At 43.7% G+C, this 16,042-nt stretch overlaps 1 long non-coding RNA gene across 1 annotated transcript in view; it reads right to left on the bottom strand.

Annotated features, from left to right (window-relative positions):
- Positions 1-7,176, bottom strand: part of LOC128347106 (uncharacterized) — a 37,125-nt gene extending 29,949 nt beyond the window's left edge. The window contains exon 1 of the long non-coding RNA XR_008317394.1: positions 6,796-7,176. This is a non-coding gene — a long non-coding RNA (uncharacterized LOC128347106). The remainder of the gene's footprint in view (positions 1-6,795) is intronic.
- Positions 7,177-16,042: the final 8,866 nt, after the last annotated feature.

Genomic DNA, 16,042 nt, shown 5'->3' with positions numbered 1-16,042 from the left:
TTCCAAGAAAAAATGAATATTTGTTCAGGCCAGCACAGGATCTGAACACCATTTGCGGGTTTTGTTTTATTGCTGTGCACCACCCAGAGCCTTTTGGATAGGGTAGTATAAAAATATGATATATAAATTAAATAAATACCAGCCCTATTCACATGCTATGTTCTACGTGACTATACAGTATACACAGGTACAGATATTCATATATTATGTTAAGATACAGTTTGATTCAAACCGGCTCCAGATATCCCTACCTCCAGTACAGTCAAATTTCTAGCAGAATGGCTTCTTGGAGCCCATGACTGTATGATTTATTGTCTGCACCATGGACTTCTTGCAACTCAGATCATCTTAAGACAGTGTCTGGTGTGTCAAAGTTGACAATAACCCGGTCATGATTATTGTAATCCAAAATAAAAGAAGAATTCAGATACACAGAAAGTTAAAAGCCCAAATCTGCAGTGCTATACTATCTAAGGAAAAAGGCATGTTAAGGGATATGAAGTTTTGAACGTCTAGATAGTTTGGGCACGGAGTGAGGCCTTCCCTCACTATAGATCTGCCCTTGTAACTTCAGAATGGATTTTTTCTTCACTTTTGCAGCTGGTCTCGGCTTTACCTCTGGCTCATATAGATTTATTTACTTTTACATGTATAACCTGTAAAGAAGCCACTTTGGGCTTCTTCTTCCAAGAAGCCCAGAGTGGTGCATATGGTTACTTTTATCCTCCCAACAGCCCTATGAGTAAGGTTATGCTGAGAGATGAATAACTGTCCCAGAGTAACCTAGTGAGGTTCATGGCTAAATGGGGTTTTGAACTTGGATTTCCCCAGACTAGTCCAGCACACTAATTATTGTTCCACTTTGGCTCAGTTCTTTCTTGTTATTTATTAGTTGTAGTATTCATTTTTTAGACTACTTTCCAGTAGGCTTATGAGAACACCCAACATTCTTTGTGTGTGTCCGTCCATGTGTCCGTGTCCCCCTATCAACTTTGCAGTGCCTGGACCAATATGAACCAAATCAGGTACAGTTGTAGGGACACATAGGGAAACCTCAATGGTGTAATTTGTGATGATGTCGTCCACACCAATTCAAGATGGCAGACACATAAACTTTTGAGGCGCAAGTGGGCTAACTTCTGAACCTCTTAACCAATTTGAACCAAATTTGCTGCAGCTGTAGGGACACATAAACCTTTGAGGCACAAGTGGACTAACTTGTAAACCAATTTGAACCAAATTTGGTACAGCTGTAGGGACACATAGGGAGACCTCAACGGGTTAGTTTGTGATAATGTCATCCACCCCAGTCCAAGATGGTGGTTACGTGAACGTCTGAGGCGAAAGCCAACTAATTTGTGGACTGTCTAACTGATTTGAACCAAATTTGGTACAGCTGTAGTGAGTGACACACAGGGACATCTCAATGGTGTAGTTTGTAATGATGTCATCCATCCTGATCCAAGATGGCAGATGCATGAACATTTGAGGCGCAAGAGAGCTAACTTGTGGAACTCGATTTGAATCAAATTTAGTCCAGTTGTAGAGACAGTGAAAGGAAAGTAGGCTGGTCATTCATTCATTCATTCGATTTCTATACCGCCTATCCAAAATGGCTCAGGGCACTTTACATTTAAAAGTTCTTACTTGTTAAATAATCAGGCTCAGAGCTGCCCTGGTTACTTCAGAATGCATTTACTCTCCCTAGAAGCAGCCTTTTGTAGCTGGTCTGTGCTTTACTTGTGGCTGGTACAGTTCTTTTCCTCTATGTGTGTGCTTATGTTTGATCCTGCTGTGTTAGATACAAATCGACACACTACTATAGTCCTGTTAAGCACTACAAAGCAACTGATGTTTTCCATATTTCTCTGTATCTCTGCTGATGAGCAATAGAGGTTTTTTGTGTGTGTTTGTATTTTGATCCCACTTGTTAGCTACAAATCTACACTTTGCCAGTTATGACTAAAGCACTCAGCTAGTCGTGGCTCCACTTCCGCAGCTGCCCACAATTGACTCCACCTTTCACTATCTGTGGCTCCACCCATCATCTGCCCTGCCTAGTGCTCCCCCAGTCCCAGGAACCACCCGCCGCTGCTGCCTGGAGGAACACTCTATCCAGAGGCCCAGTGCAGGCCAAAGCACTTGGCAACCTGCACTGGTGCTACAGGAGGTAGCATATCAAATTTGGTCTGCAATATACCACTTTTAACTGTCATGATTTCTCCCATAGTATCCTGGGAAATGTAGTTTAGAGAGGGTGCTGAGAATTCTCTGCTAGAGCTCCCTAGCAGAGCACTTCACAGAACAAGAGCTCTCAGGGGGTCAGTTCAGATGATACTTTCAACACATGATTAGATTCCTCTGCCCATGTACAAATGATCATCTGAATGGAAAACCATACATTCTCTATCCTGGATTTAAATACTAGATGTAATATAGGATTTAGATTGTGGGGTAGTCATTATCATGTGATTAGATGATCATCTGAAATGTAATGTAGTGTTTTTTCCCCCTTAACCATAGAGTTTGCATTATAAACAGGACAGCACCCAGGATTGGATCTTCCCGTAATGTAGGCAGGATTTACTTTGATACTTCTTTTCCCCCCCTCCCTGCCTGAGGTAGAGAGTTGTCAGAGAGTTCTTTTAATCTCTGCCACACTAACTGTCATAGGTGGAATAAGTGCTGCTTTCAAGACAAGTGTGCTGTTGACAAGTTTCACTCACTTTCCGGTGTGAAATAAATGCGAAAAACCTTGTGTGCCTGTGTGTTTGAGTTTCAAACATGAATTTTTATTTTTTTTATATTCCCCCCCCCCGTGGCAAGAAATATATGTGCAGTTTTACCCACTAAGTTTTAAGGGTTACCCCCCTAGTCCCTTGTCTTCATACACCCCACCTTCCAGAGCCCCACTTACAGCCTTTTCAGTCACTTCTCTTCCCTTACATTTCTTCCTTCTGGGATCTGACAGAGCATTTTGCCCAGGAAGATCCCAGTCAGGTTGAGGCTGAAGGAGGGGTTACAAGAGGAGAGAGCCCAAGCTTGGGTGGGAGGAGCCATACCACCTCCATGTCCCTTAAGACATAGGGGTCACATAACTGCCAACATGTCCAAATGTTTCCATTCAGGTGAATGGGAAAATAGAAACATGTTGGCAGGTATGGTGTCACCTCTGGTCCCTGGCCTTCTCTTCCCCACCATCCAGTGCCCCAGGGGTGTAGCAAGGTTGGAGTGGGCCCAGAGACAAGATTTTTAAATGCCCCCACTCACTGAATCTCAGCTCATGTAGTAAAGAAATCTTAAATGAGGCTGAATAGTGGTAACAAAAAGCATAGATAGATAGATAGATAGATAGATAGATAGATAGATAGATGTGTGTTTGTACACACACACGTATGTGCCACAATAGAACATCTTCCTAAATTATTTTTTAAAAGGTTTTATAAATTGTGGATGATGCAAGTCATTTAATGGTCCTAGAGAAAGACATGCTGTTCTGGTAGCTCCAGGTCTGGTAGCTCCAGGTCTGGTAGCTCCAGGTCCAGGCAGCTCACATCAATTTTGAATACAAGTGAAGGAAGCCTGGGCGGGTGTGCAGCTGGGGGAATCAGTCATGTGACTTGCCTCTGGGGCCTCCCCCAAGGCAGTGGGCCCCCAGACAACTGTCTCCCCTTGCGCTATTATAGTTACGCCCCTATAGTGCCCCCCTTACAGGTGCAAAACAGTGTCTTTTCATTCTCCAGCAGAAATATGGGGTTGTGGGCTTCCAAACAGTGAAGATCCTTTCCTATAAAATGGCTTTCCCAAATTTGGACCACACTATATTGCTATCTATCTATCTACCTATAGATATTTAGATCTATCTGTCTAAAGCTGGGGCCTCATTCACTCACTGACATTAAACTCCCAGACCAGCACACACACAAATATGTCTCGTTTTTCAGGTAGGTTCCAGACCTCACCCAGTCTACCAATAAATAAACAAACAAATCCCAAACCCCACAAAAATGCATTACTTTCCCAGAAAATGTGGGGAAACTCTCCCATTGAAAAACATGGACAATGAAACCTCCTAGAGATAGGAAATGCTAGAGTCACAGAAAGAGACAAGAGGTTGGTATTTGGAAGAATGCTTGCAAACTGCAAGCCCTTTTATTAATATATATATCTGGGGTTCACCTTGAGAGCTCCAAACATGCCCATTTAATTTGTGTGCTTCAAACTAGCCAGCAGGCAAACATGTCTCCATAGGGAAAAAAGAAGCTAAAGCTGTCAGCTCTGCCTCGGAAAATGATTGCATCATAACAACTGATCACTGTGCATGACTCTATGATTTTAAAGACTGGGAACCATAAAGAGAGGGGGATGATAGCCCTGAATCGGGGTGGGCGTGGGGGTTCTAAATACATGATTGGAAGAATACACTCTACCCACATTGGTCTGTTCATCTAAATCTGTTTTCTAAGTGGGTATAAAAAACCACAGATATCCTAAACATGGATTTAAAAGTATCACCTGACTAACCCATTGTTCCCTGGGAAGAGGGAATGACAATTAAACTGGTTTAAATCTACAATAAAGATATTAAAACATAGTTAAAGAAAGTTGACAGTGATATATAATATGGATTTCTCACAGTGTACACATTCATTCTGTTTGTCCCATATGATTGTCATTTCTAGTCAAACAGGTTTTGCAGGCTTATGGAATACTAACTAGCACCTCTGAACAGAGAGCGGTTTGCTCCTCATGGGCAAAGATGACTCTGCCTTCTGCTTCTGATACTGAAAAACAGGTTGCCTGTCTCTAGTCAGCCATGGCTGCTTCTTTCAGCTGACCTAGTTTCCTGCTCAGCCCTTCGGCGGCTTTCAGCAACAGGTTGCCACCTGTTGATGAAATGTTGGAATTACAGCCATTTTGGTGTCACCATTTTTAAAAAGAAATGAGGAGAAATGCTAGTCAGGGAGGGAGCTCCCTCTAGCAGCTGCATTCACACATAACGGCAAACTGGAGGCAAACATGCTAGAAATTAAAATCATGGTAGCCCAAATGCAGAAAACCATGGTTTCATTTTAGCCCCCAAACCTTCAATGCCCAGAAAGGTTAGAGTGGTGATGGGTCCTTCAGTCTTATCGTGTGCTAGTGGCACACCCAGGTCTGTGCAAAGCTCATGAAAGGCCTCTAAAAGGCACGAGCAATGGTCAGTATGCTCACTACCTGAAAAAAAGGTAGTCATCCAAGAAGTGAGCCGTGGTCCCCAGCCCTGTCCTCCAGCAAAGTGCCCACTCCAACATGAAGCTGAACGCTTTGAAGGCGGCACAGGAAACCGAGCAACCCATTGGCAGGGCCCGGTCGATGTAAATTTGGCCTCCGAACACAAAGCCTAAGAGACTGAAGTCAGCAGGGTGCACCGGGAGCAAGCAAAATGCAGATTCGATATCGCACTTCACTAGAATCACGCCCGGCCCACCGGCTCAAACCATCTTAACTGCCTGGTCGAATGAAGTGTCTCTAACTGAGCACAATTCTGCTGGAATCCCATCGTTCAAAGAGGAGCTGTGGGGGAAAGACAGGTGATGTATCAACCTGTATTCCCCCGGCGCTTTCTTAGGCCCAACTCCCAGGGGTGAGATGCGCAAGTCAGGGATGGAGGGCTCCACAAAGGGACCCAACACCCACCCAAGCACCACCTCCTTAAGAATTTTCTTCAGAACCACTTCCTCCATCCCCTGGATGGACTTCAAATTTGGTGCAGAAAATTTGCACCCTCAGCCCCCTAGAGGGAATGCAAAACCCACAACTGAATCCTAACCATAAATAATCAGCCTTATCCTTAAGGGGGTAAGCCTCCAACAATTGTGCAAGCACCAGAAGCTTAACTGGATGGGGGCCCTTTTCCAGATGTAATGCTTTGTGGGGGGCCACCACCTTTCTTACAGGTGGGGCACTGATCCTTAAAGCTCCCCCACGCACCCTGGACCCACTGGCATTAGAGGCTGGCATGTTTCCCCCCGCAAAACCCGCACTCGTGCTTGAAGCGACAGGGCAAGTGGCTGCAAGCACCAGTGATGTTGAAAGCCCAGCATGGCAGGGGACCTTGAACCCCATGCACAGCGCCCGGTCCTGATGGCTGCGCTGCAGGTGTCATGTAAAGGCCCGCTTGCCTGGCATAGGTCGAGATGGAGTCATGATCAGGAGCCAGAGCTCCTGATGTTGCTTATCCCATGGAATAGCCGGGTTTAACGCTGCCCCAAGGCAAAAGGAATGGTTGTAGTGTTCCCAAGCTTTCCCGGAAAAATCCATATACTCCCTGTGAATTATGTCGAGGTATTTCACCAATGTGGGGCCTTTGAATGTGTGGACTTGAAGAACCACGCCCATATAGACTGTAAAGGCTGAAAGCCAGTTTGTCCAATTGTATTCTACTGGCTTGCGCTTAGACTTCTCCTCCTCCCTCTTGCGTTCTCCCTCCTTCTCAACCGGTTCTGGTTCTCTGAATAACAATTGAAAAAAGTCCACAAATTCGCCCCGCCAGATACACACTTTTACCACCGGTAACAAATGGTCACCCAGCGGGAGGGCAGAGTCACATGGCGAGTACAGGGCCTGAGAGACCAATGTGGACTGAGTCACCATGGGTAGGGTGGCTAATGCCCCACCTAATGCAGCCGGAGTGCCCTGCCATACTTGGGCACAAGCCCCATAAGGGGCAAGATGGCCATAAAGGCCCAGGTGCCAGTTGTAGGGATTATATACTGCGGCCATGGGATGTGCAGGTGTGGTGTAGGAACTCACCGGATCCAGGCCCTTCCATAGCTGCCATGGCACCCCCCACTGATTCCACAGCAAATGCTGCCACAGCGTTGTCCACAGGCAAGGCCATCGTCACTGAAGCTGGTTGTTGATCCTTGGCCTCCAACGCATCCAGCCTGGCGGATAAGGAGTGTAAGAGTTTAGCTTTTTTAGCGCCCCTTGTAGCAGGCCCAAGCCTGGCTGGGACCCCAGAGGGACCACTTCCATCCTTGTTGGAAATGCCTTTTTGCTTTTCTTTTTCAAGTGCATCTAAGCGCTCTATGTGCCCTGATAGTTCCCATATCCATGTCACCATCAGAATGAGGAATCAGTAGCAGGCGTAGGTCTCGTCAGGGGCCTAACACGTTTCACACCCATCTTGCCTTTTGCCTTCTTTGGACCCATTCCAATATTCCGCGGGGGGGGGGGGGACTAGACAAGCAAGCCTAACCAATGTGTAGGCCCCTTAACTGGGCCCGAGAAACAAGGGGGAATTGCCCAAGAAGAACATGTGGGGAGGAGGTTGGTCTAAGACAGGCCCAAACCTTCCCCGTGCTAAACAACGCCGAAAAAGGCAGCCTCTATACAAGCCAAGTAAGGACGAGGGGGAGTAGATGCTCCTACGGTGCAGGGGCCCTCCCCAAAGGCCCTTCCAAACACCCCATGGGGGGGAGACGCCCTGCGCTCGAATGCTCCCCAAGGCCAACCAAGCCACGACCATCCTCCTCCACTGGCCCGCGGGCCGGCACCAAACCTCGGGGTGGTTAACCGCTCCCCTGAATTGCCTCTGCCACCTCGCTGGGTGGAAACCCTGCTCCCCATCACCCCTGCGCCCGGGGAAGCTCCAAAGGCCAGAAGCTGAGAACTTCGGCCCAACACATCCTGATCCAACACCTGAACGGAGCAAGCCAAACAGAGCAAGCCAAAGCCGCCGAAGCTCCACCCACACACAGGGGGGTGGAGCCCCCCCACACACACACAGGGGGCTTCGCCTTTGGAGAAGCCTCGTGCTTCTCCGAAGAGGGCTGCAACAAACCAGCCGCACCGCCCAGTCGGGTGGCAAACAGCCTGATTCTCCCTCTCTCTGCATAAGAAACATTTAGTCTGTTTATTGTTTTCTTAGCCTATGTCTTAGTCAGTAATAAATATCAAACTCTTGTTTCTCAATTAAAGTTGCTTCCTGTACAATTCCTTTTAGAGGATAAATAATGTTTGTGTATGCCCATGCAGTAAATGTCATTTTACTTAATGCTATTGTTTAAAGCACATCACATTACCCTTAGTCAACATTTTGGCATTAAACATCCAACTGGAAGACAGTATTTAAAAACTACAATTTGTAAGTGTTTATTCTGAAAGAAACCTTTCTTGAAGTTATTCCAAAATATCAATATTTTTCTATTTCTTTCCAAAACCACAAATGCAATTTTTCCTTCCTCCCTTGGCCCTCATACCTCAAGATCTGGCTAGCTAGAACAAGTGCGTAAAGAGGGCTCTTTAGGTCAGGAAACTTCCACTTTATTCTGATCATTCACCATGCCTATCCACGGAAGCATAGGTGACCATTTCTCTTTGGAGCTTGTGCTTTCCCCCTTCTTATATATTTTAATTTATTTACATTTATATTCCCACTCTTCCTCTGAGGAGCTCAGAGCAGCATACATGGTTATTTTTATCCTCACAACAACCCTGTGAGGTAGTTTAGGCTGAGAGATACATGACTGGCCCAGAGTCACCCAGTGAGTTTCATGGTTGAATGGGGATTTGAACTCGGGTCTTCCCGTCCTAGTCCAACACTGTAACCACTATGCTATGCATAATTCAGACTGGCTTCTGCCTCTGCCTCATGGCCCTACAGAAAATACATTAGCAAATCAGCTGCTGGGGGGAGCGTTGGGGTTTAGAGGAGTTGCTGCTGCCACTTCACTGGATTCCCCTTTACAAGCTTCTTCTTCTTCAGGTGCCATCTTCTACTGGAGGTTAGCTATCATTAAGACTATTCTGACTTTGGATGTCACTGTTCTAAAAAGTTTTAAAGATGTGCATCCAAACCATTCCCACAAATTTTTCAGCCAGGATGTTCTTTGTCTTCCAACACTTTTTCCTTTAATCTTTCCCTGTATGATTAGCTGCAGGAAGGAGTATTTTTCCTCCTTTGATAACATGGCCAAGATATTCAAGTTTTCTTCTCTCTTTTGCTATTCTTCTCAAAACTTCTTCGTTGGTAATTCTATCTACCCATGATATTCTTAACATACTGTACATCAATATTTCCAGAGCTCAAAAGATTCTAGATCGTTCATATTCTGTTTTTTTAAGTGTCCAAGCTTCCATTCTGTAAAGCAAGAGTGAACAGATGTAACACCTTATCATACAAATTTTCAGTTCTATGCTGAAATCCCTATTGCAGAGCAGATGTTTCATTTTTACAGAAGCCGCTCTTGCCATTTCAGTCCCGGTGCTTATTTCTTGTGAATTGTCAATGTGTTCGTTTAACCATGTTTCCAAGTATTTGTAATGTGAAACTCTTTCAATTTGGGTGTTGTTGATTTTTAGGTTTATTGCAATGGGAGGTTCTTTTCTGATGACCATGTACTTAGATTTTCTCAAATTCATTCATTCTCAACCCATATTCTACACTAACTTCATTTATGCATTCCAAAAGATTTTGCAGATCAGTTATGTTGTCTGCTAGTACAAATGTATCATCTGCATAATGGATATTATTTACCACTTTGCCACTGATAATAATACCACCTTATTCAAAAAAGTACTTTGGTAAATATTGCTTCAGAATACATATTGAATAATGCAGATGATAGCGCACATCCCAGTCTCACTCCCCTTTGAATGTCAATCTCTTCTGTTATTTTTCCATCATCACGGACTACAGCCTTTTGATGCCAATATAGGTTTCCTATTATACGAATGTCCATGTCATCTATGTTTTTGCTCTTCAGTATTTCCAAAGTTCATGGCACACTTTATCAAAGTCCTTTTCATAATCTATAAAATATATAGAGATTCCTATGTTCAAATCAAGGAATCTTTGTATGATAATGTTCATTCCAAATAATGCCTCTCTTGTTCCCATTAAATTTCTAAACCCAAACTGGGTCTCACTTATATCCATCTCCAGATTCTTGTAAATTCTGCTGTGGATAATCTTCAGGAATATTTTTAATGTGTGGCTCATGAGGCTTATGGTCCTGTACTCAGAACAGTCCTTTGTGTTATTTTTCTTAGGTAACAATACAAACTTCAATTTCAGCCATTCATGTGTCATAATTCCTGTTTTATATGGAATTAAATGTAATTAATTCCAGGTAATTATGGAATTAAACATAATTCCAGTTTTAGAGATCAACCAGAAGCTAGATCTCTTCTTCTCCTATTAGCTTAACCGATACCTCATCTGGACTGACAGCTTTTCTTTTTTAAGCGTTTTTCATCGCATATTCTACTTCTTTGTATGTTATTTCCAGTCCCTGCTCATTACTACACACTCGATTTTGTTCATTTCTGTTGTCATCAAACAGTTCTTTAATGTATTCTTTCCACCTTTTAAGTATTCTTGGTAAGTCAAATAAAATTGCAACATCCTTATCTTTTATCATACCAGGTTGCGTCTTCTTTCCTCTGGTCATTTCCTTAACTTTCTTGTGTACACCAAAAGTATCATGCTTCCTTTCTAGATCTTCAATTTCCTTGCATGTTTCTGACATACATTTTTCTTTGGCTTGGCTTATTTTCCGCCTTACTAATTTATGAATTTTGCAGTATTTATTCACATCTTTTCCTTTCTCTTTTCTCCTTTCTTCCATTAAATTGAGGACTTCAGAGGTCATACACCTTCTTGAGGTAATCTTTCCCAGGGATTACCCACTACGTCCTGGTATTGTTGCCACTGACTTGTCCGTGATGGCTTATTCGTCAGAATATCTGCTTCTTTCACAGCTAACCATAATATCTTATGGCCATTCCATTATCCGCCACCCATGAGTGTGGCTGGTAGCTCAGCCCCAGCCCCTTTACAAGCATAGCCAGTCAAACCGGGTCAATCGAATGGACCGAACCGCCAGTCAGTTCAACTGAACCAGTTCACGGACCAGCAGTTCGGTTCAAATTCAGTCTGAATTTGAACCAAAATGCACAAAACAGTTCACAATTCACTTGCAAATGTCCTGGATTCTTACACAGCCAACACACCTTGCTCTTCTGTTTGACCTGAAATGCTATAACCTGACTGTTTCGGTCAGAGAGCTCACTAGGAAGAACATCTGCTCCTAAATCAAACTCCTGAAATCAAAAATTCCAAATCAATTTGTTCTCTTGATTCCAAAGCTTGAAATCCCTCTGGCAGACTATTCAAAATAAAGCCAATAATTGTTTGAGCTGGTAACTTTAACATTTTCTTTTGAACACCTTCTTGTAATGTCTAGGGTTCGATTAACATGCTCAGTTAAATTCTGTTCTCCTCTGAGTTTCATATTTCATAATTGGATCAACGCTAGTATTTCTAGCATACAGGTGCTTTAAAATCTCCCAAGCTTTCTTAGTTATTCTGGACTTTCTTAAATGCACAACGATTGAGTCACTGTCACATGCAAGCAGATGAATCCGTAGACGTTTCTGTTTTTGGCAGGCTCTATGAATCAAGAATTAATGGAGCGTTGAATCAAGAATTCTCTGCTTTGAATCTTTCCCTTGCTGTGAACTTGCCAGATGGCCTTAAGCAAGCCACTCCTTCTAACCCCCATGGGTGTCTGCGGGTTGAGGGACAGGGGAACATCCCCCACCCACCCCGCCCATTCAGTCAGTCAGTATTGTGAAGAGGGGCTGCTCCCAATCCTCGACAGTCAGCATTTCATTCAAGAGCGAGCTGGGAGATTCTTTCAATGCCTTGGTGAGGCAGAAAAAGGCCCTAGCCAGCATTTGAACGAAGTAATGACTGGCAAGGATTGGAAGAGGAATGGAGTTGCCCCTCTTCCCAATACTGGCCACACCTCCCTGCATCTGCCATTGGTGCAGGGGTGGTGGTTAAGGGATATGAACCCTTTATTTACAATGGGGTAGGGACCACAAACAGGAGCTCCCCTCCCCTGGGGAAAAGTCCTTCTGACACATATGTCCCCATTTGCAGTATGAAGATAATAATACTTACCTTACAGGGTGGCTGTAACAATGGCAGCAACATAATGCATCTGAAGCTTTTTGAACACTTGGAAGTGCTATACAGAGACAAGGCATTATTATTATTCATACAGAGGCTGGGCATTGTTATTCATTTTTATACAAATACAGGTTTCCATTGTATGGCATTGCACCTGACAAACTATAAGGGCATATACTACTATATACTACTTATATACTACTGGGGTGGGGCTTATATACTACTTTTCAACAAAAGTTCTCAAAGTAATTTACATAGAAAAATAAATAATAAGTAAATAAGATGGTTCCCTGTCCCAAAAGGGCTCACAGTCTAAAAAATAATAATAAGGTAGGCAGCAGCAAAAACCACTGGAGGTGTGGGATTATGACTGATAAGTCAAATTTCTAAGTCAAATTTCTCCCTAAATGTAATGATACCGCAGCGCCGTGGAGCCTCAGTTGACCTTGAATAGCCGTGCTCCTTGGCCCAGTGCAGACAGCCATCCGCCTCGGGAGTGGAGCATGGCCAGAAGGGGGCCACCTCTCACCCAGAATGCACTAGTGTAGCATAATGACTAAGAAATGGAGCTATGAATCCCCCAAATGCTTTCGAATCCCTCAGAAGAGAAAAAATTGTGCCATAAAGATTTAATAAAATATGGAACAATGCCAGTAGGAGGCGTAATAACCCAATAGAAGGGGAAAGATATTCTTGTAATTTGTGCGTCTTCTTCCATGATGTCACTCATTCCACATAAAAGCATAACATGAAACATAAACTTATAACAATTAATGTAAAAGCAAAGCATATATTAGCAAAGCATTCACATCCCCTCTTACTGATTACTAAAAATAATGATTTAATTACTTATCAAATGATTTAGTCAAAAGAATGTCAATTTCTTTCTTTGGCAAGTGAGGGTTGAAGTGAACTTTTTTCCAAAGACGTATCTTCATCTTACAGAGGGATGCTGTCAAATATAAGAGGATTGCCAATTTCAAAGGTGCAGAAGGTTTCAAGTTCCCTCCCCGGCTTCTCCAAGATAAAGCTGAGAGAGATTCCTGCCTGCAACCTTGGAGAAGTTGCTGCCAGTCTGTGAAGACAATACTGAACTAGATAGACCAATGGTCTGACTCAGTATATGGCCGTTTCCTGTGTTCCTATGTTCCTAGTTACAGAGTAGAGTGCAGAGTTTAGTTGTTGTATCTACTTAAAGAACATTAATGGAGATTGTTGTGCAATCTAAATACTAAGCTGATTTATTGGTGAAGTACATTTGAGATAGGAAAGACCTATTCTATCTATCAGCTACATTACGAATAGGTAGGGGTAGGGGGAGAGAGAGATGTTTCCATCTTCTCTCTAGGAAGAAAGGAAGAGGACTGATTCACTACAGGAAGTACCTGAGGAGTCATAGCAGGGGTCATAGAGTAGAGGCAAGCAGGGACAGGTAAGGAGACCCTCACTAACTACCTCTATTCCCAATGCCCGTAGTGGTAATTAGGATAGTTGGTGCAAAAGGTCAGTGCACCGGAACTCCATATCCAACATCTCGTGCCAGTCAGGCCTCAACATCCAGCTTAGCAACACAATGACTAGGTTGTAGTTCTGTTGTAGTCACAAATGCAAGCAGGCAAAAGGCCTTTTGCACCGAGGGTCACATGTGAAGCTTCCCAGCAGAGCCATCATGATAAGACACCACTGCCTCCGAGCAGGTCTGTTTCCTCCCAAACCACAACACTTGCTTGCTTTTTGAAACATGGCAGATTTGTTCATGAGGCACACGGATGGTGTGTTATTGAGTATTAGCTCTGCTTCAGCCCCTTCTTTTGTCCGGCATTTACCTCAGGCAATTGCTTTGCAACTTGCAGTTCCTGGTTAAAAAAACACAAAAAAACCACTGTGACATTCACCACTCAACTTCCTGCTTCCGTGTACTAAAGCGACTTGTCACCATGAAGGCATCTGCTCGACCAGTTGCAATTTCAAAGAAAAACGTGCTTATTGTTCAAAAAACAGAATGCGGGAATCAATGCTGAGCTTAGTGTGCTTTGGAAAGTTTGAAACAAGAAACCACACCAAAATGGCAAAGGGGCAGCCACACGTTTTCAGAAGAGTTTTCCCTATACGTGGGATCTTCACTATTTTTCAAGCAGCGGCCATGTTGGGGCGGTGGCCATGTTGGGGGGGAACCCACCAACGCGAGAGCAAAAAACCCTCAATATGAGAAAAGTATAGTTATATCTATAGCTGTGCTTACATATAACCACACTTTGCAGAGTGCTGTGCTTTTCTCTTTAAGAGAAACAAAGTCTTAACTAGGACCAGCACTATCCTGGAAGGTGCACATGCAATGCTGGGATGCTCATGGGTATCAGGGGCGTATCTAGGGTAGGGCAGGCAGGGCACGTACCCCGGGCATCACTTGAAGGGGGGTGCCATTTTGTAAAATTAAAAACATTTTTAAAATGGCTGCAAAAAACAAAATGGCCCCCGTGCATGGTCAAATGGCCTCTGTGAGGCCCTTGGCCATGCCAGGCCTTGCAGAGGCCATTTGAGCATGCACGGTGGCCATTTTGTTTTCAGTGGCCATTTAAAAAAAAAGATTATTTTTTAAAATGGCCACCACACATGCTCAAATGGTCCCTGTGAGGCCCTAGAGGCCAGTGGGGGGAAGGGGAACCTTTGCAGACCCCCCCCCCACAGCCTTTAGGAAGCCCCCTGAAGGGGCTACAGGTAAAAAAATTTTTTAAAAAAATTAATATAATATAAGACACTGTACACATATTCAGGTTGGCACGATGTACAGGGAATCAGGGCTAGGATTGTATTCATTTGCTCTTACTTTGCTTCTTGTGATAAGTGAGTTAAATGTGATGTCTTAATAATATGGCTATTAATGGTGAGTTTGTCTTTGAATCAGTGTGAAATACTTAGTATTAAGTCCCACTGGGAGTTTCTTGCTCTCTTTCTCTCATTTTAACTGTCTTTCTGAAAGACTAGAATATATTCCAAGCAGTGACACAGTTTACTCTGCATATCCTTTAATTATTTTCAGAGTATCTGAGAAAAGTCAAATTCTCCATTTATTTTTTAAACTTATGTAATAGTGATGCTACAATGCATAGTAGAGAATTAGACAGGCACTTCTGTTTAGTTTTCCAAGTACACCTCCACATAGTATTTGGGTATTTCATGAGCCCCAGCATACTGAAATTTGTAGTTTTCCAGCCCTTTTTGGTCTGGCTATGTCCACTGCTAAATAGTCTTTGAAATATTAAAAGATTAACGAGCTTGACTTGTATTTTTGAGCTGATATTATGGTAAAGTTATCTGAAAGATGGGTGTCAGATGTTTGGACAGGGGGCGCAATTTCAGTGCTTGCCCTAGGCACTATTTTCCCTAGATAAGCCTCTGATGGGTATTGTCATGAAGACTGGGCCATTTGCTGGCCCAGTCTGCAGCTAGAATCTTTAAAGCTGACAAAGATCGGAAAGTCATCTGGGCCAGTCTCTTTGACATCTATCTCCCAGGCACAACCAGGGGCGGCCCTTCTATGAAGCAGCATGAAGCAGGCCACTTCAGGCAACATATTGTGGGCATAGCAATGCTCCTAGTAACTACCTGGCACACACAGTATTTTTAACACATGGATTCTTGAGGGCGCAAACAGCAACTGAACTCACAAAAATGTAAGGATATAAAACAGGTACATTTATGCAAATATGTATTAGCAGAAACATTTCCACACACAACTTAACGTATTCCCATCTCACATATTTCTTTCTCCACTGCCCCCTGTATCTAAAGCAGAGGTCACACTCGGCCACCTGGCACAGATCATAGTCCTGCACAGTGCAGCATGGGTGGGGCGAGACACAGTGACCACACCACCCAGGACAGACTAAAGAGGATTTGGGGGGTCCCCAGGAAGCTTCATCTGCCTGGATGTCCAGAGGTAAGAGTGCCTCTGAGGGCGATAGCATGTCCCTAATAACACATTTCCTTTCTGCTGTCCCTATATCTCTGGAATCTGCTCTTGAGTATCCCCCAATACTCATAGGAAGCTGCCATATACTGATTCAGACCATTGGT

Source organism: Hemicordylus capensis, chromosome 2 (assembly GCF_027244095.1).
Source record: "Hemicordylus capensis ecotype Gifberg chromosome 2, rHemCap1.1.pri, whole genome shotgun sequence".
Lineage (NCBI taxonomy): Eukaryota > Metazoa > Chordata > Lepidosauria > Squamata > Cordylidae > Hemicordylus > Hemicordylus capensis.
This window is presented reverse-complemented; position numbering and strand designations above follow the sequence as displayed.